This window comes from Mesocricetus auratus, unplaced genomic scaffold, assembly GCF_017639785.1.
Source record: "Mesocricetus auratus isolate SY011 unplaced genomic scaffold, BCM_Maur_2.0 Super-Scaffold_6730, whole genome shotgun sequence".
Classification (NCBI taxonomy): domain Eukaryota; kingdom Metazoa; phylum Chordata; class Mammalia; order Rodentia; family Cricetidae; genus Mesocricetus; species Mesocricetus auratus.
The window spans coordinates 79243553-79263866 of NW_024429184.1; positions in this window are offsets into that span (position 1 = coordinate 79243553).

Below are 20314 nucleotides of genomic sequence, written 5' to 3' on the forward strand. Positions count from 1 at the left end.
TGTCGGCATGGGAGCACATATAGACTTACTATGGGTTGGAATTAGTTTGGGCCGTCTATGAATGCCTTCATCATCCAGTCTCTGCACAGGCCCAGTCAGTACAGACCTGGATTGGAAAACAGTCCATACGCAAGTGACAACAAATGTTTTTAATGCGAGAATTCGTGAGTTACCCTTCATAAGGAGGTCAAGACTATGTCTTATCAGAAGATAAATGTCTCCCTCTGACATGAGGCCTCTTCCTTTTCTTCAGCTGGCCATCCTAAACTTTAGAGATAGGAAGACAGGAGAAGAACTCAGAACTCCCTCACCTGTGTGGCCTGCATGATCACAACTGGCTCTGTTGGGATGGCCAGAATCGTGTTACAGAAGGGCACCCTGGGATGAAGATAAATGCCAGCAGCCTAACTGCATCCTATCCAGAGTGAAATGGCCTGGAGTAGAGTCCTGACCACAGAGCAATGCCTTGTGGGGCAGCCATGCCTGGTACAGTGGCCCCACAAATGAGTTTTCCCAAGGATTGATGTTATTTAATATATTTTGAATTGAAATAGAATTATATCATTTTTCCTATTCCTTTCCTCCCTCCAGCCCCTCCCAAATACCCTCCCACAAACCCCTCCTAAGAGACTGATATTTCAACTCTGATAATTTTAAATAATCATTGACAAAAGTCTTATAAAATTTTACATATTTTCTGGTCATGCCAATGACATTTGCCCAGGATACTTTAACCCTTTCTTTCTTCAATTGTCATCAATGTTATCAAGCATTCGTACAATGGATGGGGGGACACAAAGGTGCACCCTGCCTGCTGCTTCAGACCTCCAGCAGCTCAGCATTGTTGGCTCTGAGCAGAGCAATGCTACTTTTTTTTAACTTGTTTGTCACACCCGTTGATTTTTGCTGACATGTCAGAAAGTACAGTGACATGTAAAGGGTTGACTCTGAGAACTGTGAGCCCAGGCAATAGCGTGTCTTTCCCACCATGTTTACTCAGTAGCAAACACAGTGCCCAGAAGATAGTGTGAGTTCAGTAACAAGTCGATAAATAAATAAAATGACTTTGTACCTAGTGTTTATTCTACTATTTATCTGTCTCGCTTTGGGCAAGCTTTGAGCCATGGTTTCCAAATCTGCAAAATGGGAATAAGAACATGTTACATTGTTATTTTCAGAGCTCTTGCAAAGATTTAGTTAATCATTTAGTTAATTCAAGTAAACCAATGCTGCAGATGGGCCCTGGGTGCTAGAGAAATATCCAGGGCAAATGGCTTTCATTTTCAACAAGATTTCGATTATTACTCTGCATGTACTGTGTCTGCGAGTGGCTTGCTCTTCTCCTTGTAGACCTGGTACAGTGACCTTGGCCTGTTAACACAGTGGGATAAGGAAACCAAGGTAACAACAGGTCAGTAGGTCCCCTGGATACAGTGTGTGTTATGTGAAAACCAAGGAAACAGGTCAGTGGGTCCCCTGGGTACAATGTGTGTGTTAAGTGATCCAGCAGTTGATACGTATCCTAGGACCTCTCCCAATCCTGAATTCCATCTTCATTTGTCCTTTCCCTTGCCCTCAGTCCCACCCCTTCCTGCCTCTTCTCCCTGGGGATGAGGACTATCACATAAAAAGTAGGTAATCTACGGCTAGAATTCTGTCTTGGGATGGGTAAGCTAGGAGTCTTTCTGTCTAACAGGAAGCGATATGGGCTCTAGTCAGGGATGGATTGTTTGTGGGAGGCTGCATAGCATCATCAGTCCTTTCAGGGAATTTTTCAAGAGTAGAAAATTTGCGTTTCAGAGGAAATGAAATGCTTAGTCACACAAAACTGGAGGCTAACAGTGGAACCTCCAGGAAGGATTAGCCTACAAACGACATCAGGGGTCACAGGTAGGGTCAGGCTCAGGAAGGAGGGGATCTTTCTATCCTCTCCTTAATAGCACCACACAGGGTCACATCTTAAGGACCCAGACTAACTAGTCCTCCTGGGTCCCAAGGCAAGCTCAGATACCCTTTTCCAGTTCATGTGACTTCCCTGCTCACCCCTGAGAAGCCAGGTGAAAGGTCCAATGCTGACAGCTGGGGAAACTTAAAACCAGCCAGATACTGTCTAATTAGTGATGGTTGATATTTTCTCCAAGAAGATCCGTTTAATTGCTGCAACCTGTACCAATATTCACACCAGAATCAAAATCATTACAATTACTGCCAGCATCACCATAACTATCACCACCATTATCACCACGATTAATGTCACCACTATAACTACTATCACCATAATCGCAACTACCACAATTATAACTACTAACATCACCATCATCCTCCATCATAACTACAGCCACTACCACCATAAAAACATAGCCATCATTACCATCAGAACTACCACCACCACCATCATTACCATAGTTACAATCACAATATTATCCTCACCATAACTAGAACTACCACCACAACTGCCATCACCACCTTAACTACCACCACCATCATCCTCACCATAATTACCATAGTCATCATCATAACTACTACCACCATCACTATAACAACTACATAACTGATCATAACTAACACTACCAAACTACCACCACTATCATAACTATCATCACCATTAAGATAATGAATTACACCACTACCACCATAACTACTAGCATCAATACAACTCTACCACCATAATAATTACTTCTACCACTGCAACTTTTACCACACCATTACCTCTATCCAAACTACTATCATTCTTGCACTCACTGGGGCCACCAAAACCACAATCATCATTATCAATACAATATTACCATTAAAATTACCACTACTACCATCATCACAACTATTACAATAACTAACACCATAAGTAGCCAAAAGGCACCACCACCACCACCATCACCCCATCATCATCACCATATCTATCACTTCCACCACCATCATCTTCACAAGGACCACCACTATGATCACCACCATTACCAACACCAACACCAATGCTATCACTATACCATCATTCCATCCACAAATGATGCAGTCACTACCACCAGACTCAGGCTGGGCTGGAATTGGGTCTACTTGTTTATCAGCTCTGTGATCTGGGATGTTTAAATGTCTCATGTTCAGGGTCATAATGACAACGATTTGTGTGTGAGGATCAAAAGGGATGAAATAAACATTTGGTAGCATAGGACAGCCACCATAAATATGTAGCTACTAAATTAAGCACCGATAGTCAGTCATTTCAAGGTATGGAGGAACAGTCTTACTCCAGAGTGTTAGGGCACTTTGTCCTCTGGAGAGAAGACTGCTAGCTTGGTGGCCTTGCAGGGACCCTACCCTTCCAGTCTGTGTGGACACTTCTTTCTCCTCAAAGTTCTCTTTCCTCTGTGCCTAGGAGACATGCTATTTGGGAAATGCACGATTTGCTGAAGGGCTTCTATTCTTCTTGTCTCACTTGTTGGATCAAATACACACAACATGACAGCTAGATGTATGCTGCCAGATTCCCAGAGCCTATGGCATGTTAAACAGAGAGTTGCCAAGTTAAAGCCTCATCCAGCCTCTCCAGCTCTTGCTCTGTCTTGGAAATGGGTTGCTTGGCACTGACCTGGAATAGCCAGGCCCAGCCTGGTGCTATCATTGGTAACATCCTGCTCCTGCCCTCCAGGCTCTCTCACATTTCTGACCCCTTAGTCCATATGCGCACTGCTGTGTCTACTGTGTCCCTGTCTTCATGTCCCCTCTCATTCTGAGGCATGCCTAATGGCACCTCTGTCCTTTTGCCCACTCTTTGTCCTTTGGGAGGGCGTAGTCTTTGGCAGACAGTCTATTGTGACCCGCCAGAGGCGTCACTCTGCAGGCGTGCCAAACACATCTCCTCTCCCTCCCGGCATGCCAGGCTCCTTTGACAAGGAAGGGTAAAGACCCTCCAGGGTGCTTAGGGACATCAATATGTTGTGTATTTAATGTGCTGGCTCTGTTACAGCAAATTAAAGTGAGGGAGCCTGGTGAAGGGAACGCAGCCCGCTGCTCCTGTCCCTGGTTGCACAGGAGGCTGTGGAAACGGCCCTCCAGTGTGGAGGACAACTGCGCATTACCCCCCCTGCAGGAGCAGAGGAGACATTAGACAAGCCCCGAGTCTTAATGGGACGCATCCGGCAAACATCTGAGCTTGGGCCTTCAATCACAAACGCTGCAGGATTTAAAAATGAATAAACTTCACATTGTCTTTCTCTTATTTATCCTTTATGCAAATTGTCCCTGGGAGGACCCATTACTCTCACTGCATGGGGACAGCAGAGGCCGGCTCCGAGGCTTGGAGGACCACTTGCAAGCAGTTCCTAGAATGCCAGGCCCATCCTGGTGCTTTACAAAAGGGGGAGAAGGAGATTGTAAATGGGAAATAAACAGACAGAGTGTGGGCTCCTGCAGAATGCAGAGGCGTGTGCACAGCCATAGGCCATATGTATAGAAGCCACACACGCAGGCTACGTTCAAAGCCATGAGGGGGCCTTGACACTAGGACGACTGTGAGGAGACATGGTGGTGTGTCATCACCCCACTGTTCTCCTCCACCGCTGGTCAGAGGAGCAAAGCTATTTGTGAGACTGAGGGAAGATAAATGGCAATGGGGGACATTCACAAGTAGATGTTCCCGGCATCTTTGGTTATAGACTTGCCAGCTCTGAGCTATGCTGGGTTAGGGGGGCTCAAGCTTCTCGGGGGCTTGCTGGCTTCCCAGGAGTTCCATGACTCAGGGAGGAATTCCAGAAAAGTGGATCTGGTAACCAAGGTCATGAATCTGGATAAGGGAGCCATCCCATAGGTCAGGCCAGGACATCAGCACAGGCCAAACACTAGAAAACCAAGCCCAGCACATAGCAAAACACAAAGGGCACTGAGATGGAAGCCTACACTGCATACCACACCTTCCACAGGAGCCTCAGCCACTCGCTCACCTCCAGCAAGAGGACAAGACTAGAAAAGACCATAGCTTGTACCTGGTCCCAGAGCGCACCCGTTAACACTGTGTTTTAGGGCTTCTGCAGCATTTACTTTGCCTGACTCGAGGCTGGTCAACTAGGCAGATGCCAGGTGAGCTCCAGGCTAGAAGGGCCACCGTGGGAAACATGACACAAATCAGTGGGCTTATGACATGGTTCCCTAAACAAAGGGAAGCTGACCCCCCCCCCACTGTCCTGAGACCAAATGAGAGTCCGCCTATACCTCCTGGTGTCCATGTCTTGCAGAGTGTTTATGCCCCTACAGGTGTGAGCCATCATTCCAGCTTACATGATGTCATAGCGGATGATTTCCCAGTGGATGCCATCATGTAAGCTGGAATGATGGCTCACACCTGTAATCCCAGTACTCAAAAAGATGAGGATTGCCATGAGTTCAAGGTCATCCCACTTACATGGGATGTTCCAAGCCAGGCTGGGCTATAGTGTGAGAGCCTACCTCAAAGTCCAAACAAACCAACAAAAAGACATTCTGCGATATTCAATTTCTCAAGATAGAGGGTGAGTGAGAAAGACAGACATGCCTCCCAGGCAAATATGTCTTGAGATGGTATCTTTTATGATACTAATGTACTTTTATTTAGCAAGAAGAAGAATAATGGTAGGGTTGTCTTTGACGGAAGTCAACACACAGGTGAAATTAGCATAGACAAATCAGAGAAAGATGACAGAATTTAAAGTCTTTAATTTACCATGTAATAGGCCCCTCTGAAAACTCCACATCTGTGATCTCACTTGAATAGTATAGGTCATCATTGAAATGACCTTCAATAATGCTGAGTGACCACTATAGGGCAGGGCCAGACAAGCCAGCATTGTAATCACGAGCCTGAGCTGGTAGCACCATTCTGCCCTCTTGGCTGTGTGATTTCTGGGAGGCGATTTAATGTTTCTGTCTGTGAAAACAGCCACCACAGCTAACTTCCAGAAATGTTATGAGGCTTAAGTGTTAGGCGCTGAACAGTGGGGAAGCAGGGCTGACTGGTGCTAGCTGCTGTCACTGTTGCAAGCACTTTAGATGTGTGAATGTGGGGGGGGGTATATGGTATATGTGTATACTATTGGCTTTCTTAATTTAAAAAAAGTGTTTATTGAAATAATTTGACAATGTTTTTCAAAAAGGTATGGGAAACAGTGCTATGAGCCAACCCCACATCCGGAGGCAAGAAAATAGGCTGGGCAATGGGAAGTGGCCCACCCAGGTGCCCCACTTAGAGCAGGGCTGCCATCTAGGCCCCCCTAGTGCTACCCTGGTCTTTTCTCTGTGCCTTCTCAGTCGTGACCAAACATCCTCAGACAGACAAAACCTCCCTGCATGAACAGGGTAACCTGGTGGGAATTGCAGCTGGAGCATAGATAGATGAACCCACCCTGTATGGACAGAGTGACTGGATGGGCATCTTAATGTGTACTGCAGATTGGAAACCAGGTCTTCTGCTTGGATCCAAGAACGGAAGGAAAAGGGGTTTGGTGGGAGCCTGCCCTCCACTCTCTTTACAGGATCCACCTATGCAAATGCTGAGGACAATTTGCATAGGGATAATGTAATTACCAAAATTGGAGCAGGGCCAGGACCTCATTGACAAGACTGGGGAAATGTTGGAGGTTTCTTCAGCCCCAGCCCTCCTAGTAGGTATCCAGTAGTCAAAGAGATGAGATTGTTCCTTCCCATGGAGACCCTCATCTCCCTCCCTGAAGCCTCAGAGCTGAAAGGGCGGGGCCCTGGTGGCACTGTGTAGGCGAGTGAATGGGACATCCTCACACCCTTGGCTGTGACGTTAGTGACAGTACTGGAATTTTTACATTGACACATTGTGTTTAGCTTTATAAGTTTTTGTTAACTGGGATGGCTGTTTGTCCTGATCCCACTGGTGTTTGACTTAAGAGGCCATACCAAGACCACACACCTACAGATACCAGTCCTAGAAGGCAGGTCAAAAAGCCCTCTGTGAAGTATAGCTCTGGAAGAGGGGCCACATGTAAACTTAGATGCATTCCTTGGCCTTGGTGCCAGATCCAGAAGCCTCAGATCACTCCAGCTTTCCAGTCCTCTGTGACCTCTTAAGGATTCCCCCATGGGACCCACAGATGTCCCCACAGCATAGAGAGAACCAGCTGCACACAGGCCCCAGCAATAGGTGAACTGGATGGTTCAAGAAGATTGGCGTATTCAGTCATTCCGCAGCAACACAGAGGGAGGGAGGTATTCACCCAACCTTCCTTCCATCTCTCTGCTTGGTCCATCGACTCATCACATGAGGGAAGAACAGAACAAGCAGAGATTTCACTGACAGAGTTGGCCAGCTGCAAGCACAAAGGTCGTTAAGGACCACCTGGGCTCTTTGTGCTGCCTTGAATGAGGTCAAGGTGGCTTCCAACAGCTACCATTAGTGCAACATTCCTGCAGGTGCTGTCCTGGGGTAACCCAGCCCTTAGTTACTCCTTTGCTAGAAAAGGATGCTTTGTTTAAGAGCTCCAGTTTGATTTGCAAAGCCAGCACAGGGTCTTATGGGAAACAGTGGGGGACAGGTTCCACGCATGGAGAAGTAAGTGCCTTTGCTCAAGGCAAAATCTGCTGTTTGGTGAACTGCTCTGGCTTCCCTTTGTGTCAGTATGATTTGAGGGAACCATTAAGCTTTAACAATGCAGAAAATAAATCCCCATTAAAATATATGCACCTGAAAGAGCTGAGTTCTCAACCAGACTGCAGAGGAGCACAGGCACCCTCCCCTCTCTGCCTGTCACTGCCTCTCTGTCCTTCAAGGCCAAGCTAGGACACCTCTTACTTCGGGAAGCCTGTCCTGATTCTTCCTGGCTAGGAGTGATCTCGCTCCCTTCAGCCACTCATAGTCACTTATTTATCAGGCACCTTCATTAGGATTTTAATTGGAGGATGATGAGGACTTATAATGTTTGCTCTACAGAGTGACTGTTCAGTGCCCTTTGGCTCTGTCTCAACTTTGTCTTCTCATTTTATACCTGCCCCTTTCTAGACATAGTGGGGACTCCTGATATGTGAAATGAATGCACGCATTACTTGCAGACTCAAATATCCTATCACTCCTCTGTCACAGCAAAATTAAAATTCACTGAACTCAAGATTTAGTAGGACTCTGCCTTGGACTGCCAGCTCACAAAAAACAACACAGAAACCTATTATCAATCACAAAGGCCTGGCCTTAGCCTGGGTCTGTTTCCGACCAACTCTTATGACTCAAATCAACCCGTCTCCATTCATGTGCTGCCATGTGGCTCATGGCCTTCACCTCTCCTCCCCGGTGTCCTGCTCTCTCCTTTCTTCCTCCTAGAGCTCTCTGTCCCCAGAAGTCCCACCTGCCTAGATAATAGCCATTCAGCTCTCCATGGAACCAATCACAGTGACACATCTTCACACAGGGTAAAGGAATATTCCACAACACAAAATCCTTAGCAATGGCCACTTCTTGAGGAGTTTCCCAAGAAAGTTGAGTAGGCAAATGGCTCTATTTATCAGAGGATCCTCATTTGGACTCTGATTGGGATTTTCACTGGTCTCCTGTCTCTAATGTCGTTTGTCTCTTCCGGTGCTATACATTGTCACCTGGTCTCTCTAGAAGGTAAATAGACTCAGGATTGCTAACTCAGCATGGGTGTGGATGAAGAAGATGGGTGACAACATGGAGGGGAATAATCGCCAGGATTTGGAGTAGAAGGAAGAGGAAGGACACTTGCCTCAAACTTGCCCTGTCTACCCAGCTTCTAGCACTCATAGGTAAGAGGTCCCTAGATATCTGCCACTCAAAGCATCTGGATCCCCAGGCTAACACACCTGAGCTGCTCTCAACTTTAGTAGAAGAAGCTTCTTTTTGCAGTGGGCAGCAGTCAAAGTCGATGGAGAGGTAAGCAACTGGTCAAAATGCTGAGAACTACACAGTGAGTACCAGCCCTAGGCAGGACATCTATATCGACCTCAGCACCAACAAGGCTCAGTCGGGGAATGTGAGATGAAAAGAGGGTAGAAGCAGGAGGTTGGAAGGAGTGCTCTCAAGTGCTGTCTCCTGAACATGGTGTGACTATTGCACTCACAAACTCACTACAGCTGTGGTTTCCTGAAATAAGAGCTATACGAGATTAACCAGCCAAAATTCCAGCATGCATGGTGGAGATGATATACTGGGGAGGTATTGACGATCCACAGTTGCTGAGAGGCAGGGTCATTTGGAGTAAGTAAGTAGCCACTGTTAGGTTCCCCGTGCTCCTGAGGACATGTGGGCAATGTTGACTGGATTCAGCAGGTTATAAAACAAACAAAGACATAAAATTGGCAAAGGAGTGTTGGGACAATATAAGGAGAACTAGAAGTGGGAAATAAAGGGCTGATATGATCATATTTCATAGCACACATATGTGAAATTCTCAAAAATAAAGAAAATTTTGAGAAAAGAAAGGGGAGGGGATAATGATAGGATGATTTCTCTAATCATATATATGTACATATATATTTTATTTCTTGAGACAGGATTTCTCTGTATAGCCTTAGCTGTCCTGGAACTAGTTCTGTAGACTGGCTGACCTCAAATCCATGGAGATCTGCCTGACTCTGTCTCTTGAGTGCTGGGATTAAAAGCCTGTTTTACTACTGTCCAGCATAATCAGATCTTAACACTACAAAATTTGAAATAATTCAACAGAATACAGGAAGAACATTTGAAGGTTTAAAGGGGGGAAAGGCCTTTCAAGATATAAACATTCCATAAAACAAAAAATTATAACTCTGAATGCATAAAATTAAAAAGTTTTGCTTAGAAAACATGCCATAAACAAACTCAGAAGACTAAGAGCCAACCATGAAAAAATGTTGGCAATAAAAACTACAAGGCTCTAACTGCCTAAATATATAAATGGTGTCTACAAATCAATAAGAGAAAAACACAACTACCCAATACAAAAACTGTCGAGGAAACATAAACAGAAAATGAAATATGTCTAGGTTTCCATAATCAGAAAAAGAACTGACTCAGTAAGAAGAATGCCTGTTTCTTGGCTATTAAGCATCATCAGATGGGCTGTTTTTAAAACTTTGACAATACATTAGAATTAGTAGTCTTAGAGAAAAAGTCAGTCTCAAATGTTATCAGTGGATACGTACTACCATTTTGAAAACTGCAAATATATACCAGTCTTTTAATATGTCAAATATAACCTTTGCAAAATATATCTAAAGAATATGGCTTTTGAAATTATGTATCTAAAAATCATTCCCTATATACAGATATAGTTACATATGTGAACAGGGGTGCCATAGTATACAAAGATAGTTAAAATACCTTAAATGTCTTAATGAAAGTTCTTTTCCAATCACAGGATGTCCAGGATACAAAATGCTCTATAGCTACAAAAAAGGATGAATACGAATGTGGCAATATTACATACTTCAGAAGGACAAAGGAAATGAAATGATCAGCGTGCAGGAGCCAGAGACCAAATTGAGCAGGAAAGCAATGACTATGAGAGCTTGGTCAAAGAGGAAGGACTCTAAGATCAAGTACACTGGTGGCCACAGAAGGCATCTTTAGAAAGACACCCAAGAACCTGTCACCATGGTTGTTTGTGCAATAACAGGAAGACAGGGAACTAGAATGTGCATGTATCCCATATTAGCAATCCACACACAACAGTGACAAGTCAAATCAGACCTTTCAATGACCTTCCTAAGCTACCACCCATTGTCCGAGGCACTGAATACCTCATGAGTAGTCCCCAGAAACCACCCTGCAGCTACCATCTCCAGTGATTCAGGTATGACAGGTCTAGGAAGAAGGCACTGGGAAATGGTGGGACAGATGCAAGCCACTTTACAACAACTATATGTCCTTTCCGGCCATGTGAGACCATTTCTGTTAGTATTTAGGCATCTGTACCGGCCTGTCCTTGGGGTTCTGACAGGATACGCCCTCAGCTGCAGTCACTAAGAGCACTACCTGTGCACATTCACTGTGTTCCCCTTTAAAAGGGTCCTGCCCACCTCCCATCTTTCTCTCTGCTTCTCTGCCTGTCTCTCTATCTGTGTGTGTGTGTGTGTGTGTGTGTGTGTCTGTCTGTCTGTCTGTCTGTCTGTCTGTCTGTCCCTCCTCTTCTGCTGTTCCTGTTCCCAGAGACTGGTCTCCCCTCCCCGCCTTTTCCATTCACTTTCCCCCAATAAAAAACCCTTCTGCCCAAGCTCTGTCACTCGGTGTCTTTCTCTTGCATGCCCCACTTTTTTTTTTTAATTACAATAGTCTCCTCTTGGAAGCCCTCCCTATCATGAAGGGCAAAGGTTAGACCTGGCAGCTCCCCGACCTCAAGTCTTTCTGCACAGTAGCCTCTGAATGTCCTAACAATTTATCCTAATAATGTAGGCCTGCTTTTCTTGGTTGCATCAAAGAAAGGACAGCTTCTCTCATTTCTGTTAAATTCTCAGACTGTCGCCCCACACATGGCATTAGGAGGAGCTCAGTGAAAGTTGGCAAAATTGACTGTCCTGTGAATCCCAGAGAGAGAGAGAGAGAGAGAGAGAGAGAGAGAGAGAGAGAGAGAGAGAGAGGGCTGAGATGACCAAGGAGGGCTTCCCCTAGGGGAAATCACCCTAGACAGACTGAGAAAATACATTTCAGACTGGGGAAAGGGGATCCACCAAGGTACTGAAGGCAGACAGGCTCGTTTCTATTAGTGAACAAACATGGCAATGAATATAAAGTGCTTTGGTGCCTTTTTTTCCCTGTAAGACAAATTCCCTAAACCCACACTGGGTAGGTCATGTACACCCCCTATCTGGGGCCATCTCTTCCCCAGATGTTAATGAGTGCTTGTAGCATTGATCGCAGGGAGAGACCCCCACAGCTTTATAAAACATGCAGATGACTGGTTTTTAACGAATGCAAAATGTCAAACAAAAGCGGCCTCACAGGCCAGTTACTCATGCATAGTAAAGTTCTCAGGGAAAAAAAAGGATCAAATAAGTAGGGGGAAAAAAAGACCTTGACTGGAACCATTCCTAATAGGCAATGGACAATTGGGAACAGCAGGGGTTTGCAGGGATGTGGGAGCAAATAGCAAATACATTTGGAAGATATCAGAGACAGCAAGATCAAGGCAGCCCCAAATGGCCCCCTGGCTTTAGTTTCTATTAGGGTAGAAGGCTGGACCCCAGCCTTTTCTATAGAAAGGCAAGCTCTAAGCTTTCTGTGTGTTTGTTTGTTGGGTGGGTGAACTGTGTCAGATGACAAATGAAGAATCAGATACAAACAAGTTCAGGGGGAAAAAAGTGGTTTTAGAAGGGGTCATGAATAAATAGGACTTCCACATGACCCATTTTAAACCAGACACCAGACACCTTGTTCTCCGACGCAGGTAAGACTTAACTCGTGTACAGTACACCTTGCATCTCATGCAAACTCAAATGCAGGGTTTTCATAATACTTCCTGACTCAACGGTCATATGCAAAGTCACTGTCTTTGTTCCTGTAGGTGTGTGTGCTGAAGAGAATAGATTGTTCAATGTGAACAGCTCCGGGAGCCTTGTTTTCAGCATGCCGTCCTTTTTAACACGCAGCCTTAAATCCTGAGTGCCACCCTGGCCTCATCTGCTGGACCCGCTTTCCACTCGGATGGTGCCGGCGGCATGATCTCCAAAGCACCAGGAGGGCCTCTGTGCTCCATCCACAGCCAGTGCACGCTGGCTTAATGATGCTTGGAGTCCCTTTGTCAGGGAGCACCGTTGTTCTTTCCATACTGAGAAATGAGCCTTAAGTTGCACACTCTCCAGAAAGGGAAGCAGTCCAGCCTCACAGCGACTGGGAGTTGTCTCATGGGTATCTGAGTCCCAGGAGCCACCTTCCTTAGGGCAGCGGACCTCTCCCACTTCACCAAGATGTGAGCCGCAGAGAAGGCCATTTGGCTGGTCTGCTGGGTTCTGCAAGGGCTCGTGGGCAAAGTCTGCCAAGTGTGGTGAGTTGTCTTCCAGTGTCCTGCCAACATGCAGCTCTTTCTCATCATGCACACACATGCATGCACACACACACACACACACACACACACACACACGCACACACACACACACGCACACACACATGCACATGCATGGTTAGGTTTTCGTTTTGTTTTGTTTTGTTTAACATGAAATGGTGTTTAGAATGCTCTTTGGAAGACATACATGTCTACAGTTTTTCTGTCGGGAATTCCAGCTGCCGATGGCTAGCCATGGTGCCACTTGGCTAGGCATAGGTCCAGGCCACAGAGAACTGCCATGGCTGAGGTTACGCCCCCTCCTGGGAGGTTGCAGCGAATGACTGGCTAATATGAAAACAGAAAAAGCCCAAGTAAGGTGACTGAAGGGACCCCTCTGTGGGATAGGCTGAGACCTTACTTCTTGCTTTCCCGTCTTACAGACCACTGTTTCCTCTATGGTCCCTGCCTCCTCTACCCCGTCAGGAGCAGCCTCCAGTCAGCCCTTGCATGCCATCCTCCAAGGAATGATCTGCCACCCACACAGCTACAGGACACAGAATTAGATTATAATGTGGGGCTGTGGAGAGCTAAGGGTGTCGCTGTTTGGCTGGCTAGTAATGAGGACCCCATGGCATCCAGTTAGTGGTGCGTGGCTAGCCCTGCTGTCCTGTACCAGTGCAGTATCTGGGTTCTGATGGAAGGCTACAGGTAGGTGGAAGTAAGTCACATGATGTCGGGGGTTGCAAATATGACTCAAATCTACAACAATGGGAGGCTGTTGCCAAGTGCCTATTAAGGGAAGATAATGTCAAGCTCAGGGCGATTAACCCCAAACAAAGTGTGAAACTAGAGAGCTTCTTCATGGTGTTAGGGAAATCATGGGCATCTGCAGCTGCACAGATGTGCAAATTCAGTCTCATAACTGGATGCCCAGACAGGACCAGGCTAAAAGGGTTCAAGAGCCCCACCCCTAACTGGGGAGCTATGGACAGGTGATGGCTTGCTGGGGAGGGAGCATCACTTTCCTTAAGGGATGTGACTCCTGATAGGTTTACCATGCTCCAGTGGATGGCCCCACACTTAGGAATATAAGAATAACACAAATTGGCCGGGCATTGGTGGCATACACCTTTAATCCCAGTACTTGGGAGGCAGAGGCAGGCAGATCTCAGTTTGAGGCCAGCCTGGTCTACAGAGCAAATTCCAGGACAGCTAGGACTATTACACAGAGAAACCCTGTCCTATCAAGATAAATAAATAAATAAATAAATAAATAAATAAATAAATAAATAAGACAAATTGGAATAGATTGGGGTGGATAGGAAATGGGGGTAGATCTGGGAGGAGTTATGCGAAGGCATTGGCGATGAATACTATCAAAATAGTATTTGCCGAGAAATGGCAAAGAAGCCGGGTACAAATGCCGTTAGAGCTTGTGTGGTGGTGAAAGAAAATGCTTTTACAATAAACGAGGTGCTGCTAAGTAAATGAGTCACTTAAAGATGATGTCCTCGTGGGATGGCGGGGAGAAATTAAAAGACAGATTAAAGCAACATCTGTATATTAGTACCCTCATAAAACGGAATGGTAATGGGGGAGTGTGAAATTATTATTAAATAAGACCAGACCTGGCCAGTTCCTGCAGCGCACTCCCCCACCTGTCCTACAAGGTGGTGTCCAACTCTGGCAAACACCCACAAAGTCCCACGATGCAACCCTGCATCAGGAAGACCACGTGCTAAATGGATGATCATCACCAGTAATGATGGGTCAGAGAACAACTAAGCCGTTTCTCCCTGACCTAGAAAGCCAAAAGGCTCATTTCATGTGACCCAAACCCTTAGGAAATAACACATTTCTTGGAGTATTAATAGTGAAGGTGGCAGTTATGCAGTGAACTCCAGATTCAGGGAGACCCTGTCTCAAAAGAATAAGATGGAGAGCAATAGAGGAAGACACCTGACACACACACACACACACACACACACACACACACACACACACACAGAGAGAGAGAGAGAGAGAGAGAGAGAGAGAGAGAGACAGAGAACACCAAATCATAAATTACAAAAGCTGATCTTTGTATCTGAATGTTTAACCCACTCTCCCACCTCAAAATGTGAGGAGTGAGGAGTCCTTACTCGACTTGGTGGAGCACACACAGAAATATGCAGGTTCTGCTGCAAAGCCAGGCCCCTCTCCTACCCCACATTCTCTCCCTTTGGCCCTCCCAGCATCTCCTCCCTTCCCATCTCTTCCTCTATCTCACCATCTGCCTAGTAAGTTCAAGGCTCTGGGCATCAATCAACTTAACACCAGAAATTCTTTCCAGTGGCCTCAGCTCCTCCCTATGGGGAGGCTGACCTTTTCCTTAGAACTGGTGTATTCGATAACTGCCTGGGCTTTTCTAAGTGTTCCTCTGGCCACGAGTGGAGCTCCCAGGTCCCTCCCACACTAAGGAAGTTTCCTCTGAAAGGAGAACTTATCTGAGTGGAAGTGTCTCACATCATGCCCTGGGGGTCGCTCCTTTCTCCCACTTTCCCTGCAGTCTCAGATTTCTGCCCCCGGAAAGCCTGCCCATGCCCCTGCTCTTCTGCAGGCCTCTCCTCTCACCCATGCTTCTCCAGCCTTGGCCACTCCAGCCTTGGATCCCACATGTCTCCTCATTCTGCAGAGCCATCCTCTGGGCTTCGTGCCCTTCCTCTCTTCTGCTCATGGGTAGACACTAAACGCTGGTAATGTCATCTGAATCGTTCAGAGAGTGTGAGGGTTATTCTTAACTGCCAACTTGATTGGCTTGAGAAATAACCTAAGTGTGAATGGTCAGGTGTGCTACTAAAAAGGCAGATACCGTCATACTGATTTTTTTCAGTGACACAGCTAGTGGTTGTCTAAAAGAAAAGAGTTTAATAAGATACAATGAAGAGAGGAGTGTGGCCCCATCAGCACCACGTGAAGTCTGTGGGACAAGGACAACCTCCAGGGAGACAGAACATCACAGAACCCTGAGAGTACAAGGCTAAGAAAGCATGAGCCTGCTGTGTGTACACCAACAGCGGAGCTTCAAAATAAATACCCAGAATGGACAGAAACTGGAAAGGAGGAAACCACCTCCTGAGTGTGCCTGCAGGTTAGTGTCCCCTACAGAAGACTCAGCACAGGTGAGAGGAAACCATGAAGACCTAGAGGAACCGAGGCACCCCACCAGCCTGCCTGACCGCGTTGATATCAATGAAGCAACGGACAAACGAAAACCAGAACACACATTTTTCAAGTGCATGTGAAACACTTATCAAAATAGCTTCATCAAATGTGAAAGAAATAAAAGTCTGAAAAATATGCCTTTCTCAAAAACAAAAACAAAAAAAACTAGAATGGAATTAAGCTAGCATCAGTCATAAAGAGATAAGTGGAGAGTCCCTAATATGTAAAAATCTCTCACAGATATGGCCATGGCCAATCAGATTGAAGCAATTCTTCAAGTCTGTGAGCTCCATAAATGTAGACAGATTTTGTATGTATACGTTTCAGCATGCATTCATAGTATCCAAAGCGAAGGCAACTCTACATTTATGTGTGTGTGTGTGTGTGTGTGTGTGTGTGTGTGTGTGTGTGTGTGTGTGTGTACCCATGTGGGTGCTATATATATTACATCAACTTCTTGTAGGTCTTTGCTTCTTTTACTTCCTTGGGAAGCACAAATTTTAGTTTTCCCCACTTCTTGGTTATCCTTCTGTTCTCAGTAGACTATTCTGTTTAGAGTGAGCATTTACTCCACAGTGGATGACAATTGTTGAATACAAAAGAACCTACAACATGGCATCAATGATCCCACCTACATTGGTCTGGCTCTATGTAATTTAAGTGCCTTTGCATGAAGTATAATTAATTTTCATTTTTAGTACATTATACATCTGAAGGTTTTTCAAATGCACATTAACTAATACATGAATTAAGTTGGTAAATGGCTTTCATTTCTTGTATAGAACTTGGAAGACAACTTCTCAATAGACAGCAGCAAGTCTCAGTAAGAGTAGACAGCTATACATGAAGCACTTTGTTACAAGCAGGGAACAGAGGAAAGACAGGTGACATGGAACCTCAGCACTGTCACCCATGACTGGCTTCCTTCACACTGCAGACTGTCTAACTCTCTCCACCTAAAAAAAAAGTGTCATGGCATAAGAACCTCCCTCCTGGTTGACTATGAAAGTTGGGGAGATACTTGGATCTTGGCTCCCACATAGAAAGCATTTTGTGGCTGTATACTTTGTATACTTTGTCCCTTCATTCTTTCTATGTTTTCCCCTCAGCTCTTTCCTTGGGGGAAAATCTTTCTGGAAGAGTCAAGATTTTAAAATCTAAAGACAAATGAGATAGTAACCCAGCATGTACAAAAAGTTTAAAGAAGTACCAAGGCCATAGGCCCATAAGATAGCTCAGCAGGTAAAGCCACTTGCTGCCAAGCCTGACAACCTGAATTCAATCCTCAGAGTCCATATAATAGGAGAGTGTGTGTCTCACAGTGTCTCATAGCGTGTGTGTATGCTCGAGAACACACACACACACATTCTTTTTCTCTCTAAATTAATTAGTCAATTAGTTAAGCAAACAAGCAAACACACCAACACCACCTCCCTCTGACCTTCCTCCAATGTACATACAGCCTTGCATCTTCTCCTCCTGCTCATTGGTCCCATCTGAACTCATGGAAAGCCACCACTCTCCTCTGCTGCCTTTCCCAAAATGCCTCTTTTGAAATGCAAGGGTTTCATTTCATGACAGGATATCACTGTAGGCCAAAGTGGCTTCAAGAACAAGTCTGGGAACCACATACACCACAATCCCAGGTCTGGTTGATGCTTGTAATGGGAAAACATTTAATCAGTCAAAAAAGAGAGAGAGAGAGAGAGAGGGAGGGAGGGAGGGAGGGAGGGAGGAAGGGAGGGAGGGAGGGAGGGTGGGAGGGAGGCAGGAAGGAAGGAAGGAAGGAAGGAAGGAAGGAAGGAAGGAAGGAAGGAAGGAAGGAAGGAAGGAAGGAAGAGAATTGCAGGAAAACTTGAACTATGTTTCCTCTTCCTTTCTTTCTCCAGCAGAAATTAAAACAACCTTTTCACACCACATGGTCTTCAGGAGAGGATGCTAATGACCTCCCCAATGCCTCTTCATCTGATCAAACTTTATTGTCTGTGTCAGACTGCCAATTAAGGTACGGCTTTCCTTTCGCACAAACTTCCCAAGCCACCCCAAAGGTTAATTGAATCATGTACATGTGATGTTCCAGTGGACAGAGGCCGTAGAACTCCTTTCAGACAGTGGGTCTATTGGGAGCACAAATAAAAGACCAGAGTGATGGCTGTGCAGTTAAGACAGAGGCCCCCTGGTTGGGAGGGAGTGCCCAGGGCCAGCTTCTCTCACTGGTGCTCAGCTCATGGCACCTCTTAAGTTCTGAGGAACCGCCTCAGTTTCTGTTCTTCCCTGACGCCATTTGCTGATGAAGAAAGAAATCACCAAAAACAGGTCCAGGGACTGAGACTGACTCAGTTTGTGCCTTGGTTTGACCCCAAAGCAAAGCTGTGATGAAGACTTCCTATTCTCATTGTATTTCGAGTGTGTATGTGTGTGTGTGTATAGACGACACTTGGCTATGCATGGGATGGTTACTAAGAGATGTGGTTATAAGCTGACCTGACAAGGGTTAGCTCTTGAATCCCAGACTGATGCCTGGGAACCCAGCATGGGACTGATCAAGACCCCCTGAATGTGGGTGTCAGTGAGGAGACCTAGGTAATCTATTGAGCCTTGGGTAGTAGATCAGTATTTATCCCGGGTATACAAATGGACTTTGAGCTCCCATCCAACAATGTGAGGTGCACTCTCATGCTAGACTCTTGGGGGAGGGTCTAGGCCCTGCCCTGGATGAAATAACAGACTATGGACACCCCCATGGAGGGCCTCACTCTCCCTGGGGAAATGAGGGGATATTAGGGGGGGGTTGGTGGGAGGGCGTGGGAGGGGGGAGGGAAGGGAAAGGTACCTGGAAATGATATGTGAAGCAACCTTTTTCTAATTTAAATTTAAAAATAATAAAAAGAATGACATGCTAGAGTGATCTGCATGTGTTGTGATTTAACAATGGAGTTTATAATTGCATTTTAAAAAAGAGATGTGGTTATAAAGTTCTAGGTCTTTCCCAGTTACAACTTGTCACCCAGACACAGAATAAATGTCTATTTCTAGGATGGCTGTGTAACTGGAATCATGAAATCATAGAATGTTGGATCTGGGCAGATTTCCCCCAAGTCCCTTAGATCACAGTGGTGAAGTGGTTTAGAAAAGAAGTGTCCCAAAAAAACTGCAACACTCACTTTAAAGAGACTATGATATAGTTTATTCTGGAGACATTTTTAGAGTCCATATCCCAGGAACAAAGACTAGAGCATCCGAAATTCTACATTCCAATGTGGGTAAGTTTCATGAAGTTTTGTCGTTTCACAGAACGGAGTCATATAAATAGTAAATCAAAGCAAGTTATAAGTACGCTGGTGGTTGCATCAGAGTAGTAGTCACAGCAAGATGTGGAAAGCTTTCCTATAGGCCTCAACTATTATCTGATGACATTCTTAGCTTTGGATTGGTGGAAGCTAGTCGTCTGCGAAGCTAAGAGATTTCGAAAGGTTTTTATTAGCCACAAGATGTTAGTTCTGACACAGAGATGGAATGGCCATTTGGGGGCTAAAGCCACCCTAAGATAGGGTAATTATCACCCAGACCTATATCACTAACCTCTCTATAGCACTGCAGTTTTAACAAATCAATCATTGTTAGCATACATGGCTTCTTTCCAGAGAGTTTCATCTGCAGGACCATGGCTTCTGTGAGCATACAAGGACATAATTGAAGAAATTGTCATAGACTCTTCATCTCCTGATGAAGGATGCTGTGGGCTTGAGACTGGAGTCATTTAAGTCTGTTTGTGCTACGCTCTGGGCTCAGGTACCACCAGAGCATCAACTCCTAAATAAACCACTGCCTCTCTGAAAGGGTATCACCTACTCATTATGTTGAGGGTAGAGGGCCTTTCCCTGGGGGCATCTCCATTCTGAAGTAAATCTTTAATGAAGATGTGCTTTTCTTCCTCTGTTCAAATTTTGTTTTCCAAGATTCTTTCGTGTGAATGAAGCTTGCTGGTCAGCAGACCCTACTCTTCAGTTAGATGAGCCTTAAACTGCAGCTTCCTTAAAAATGCAGTTGACTCTACTTTTCTTTTTGTTTCTTTGCTTGTTTTTCAAGACAAGGTTTCTCCGTATTGTTTTGGAGGTTATCCTGGAACTCGTTCTGTAGTCCAGGCTGGC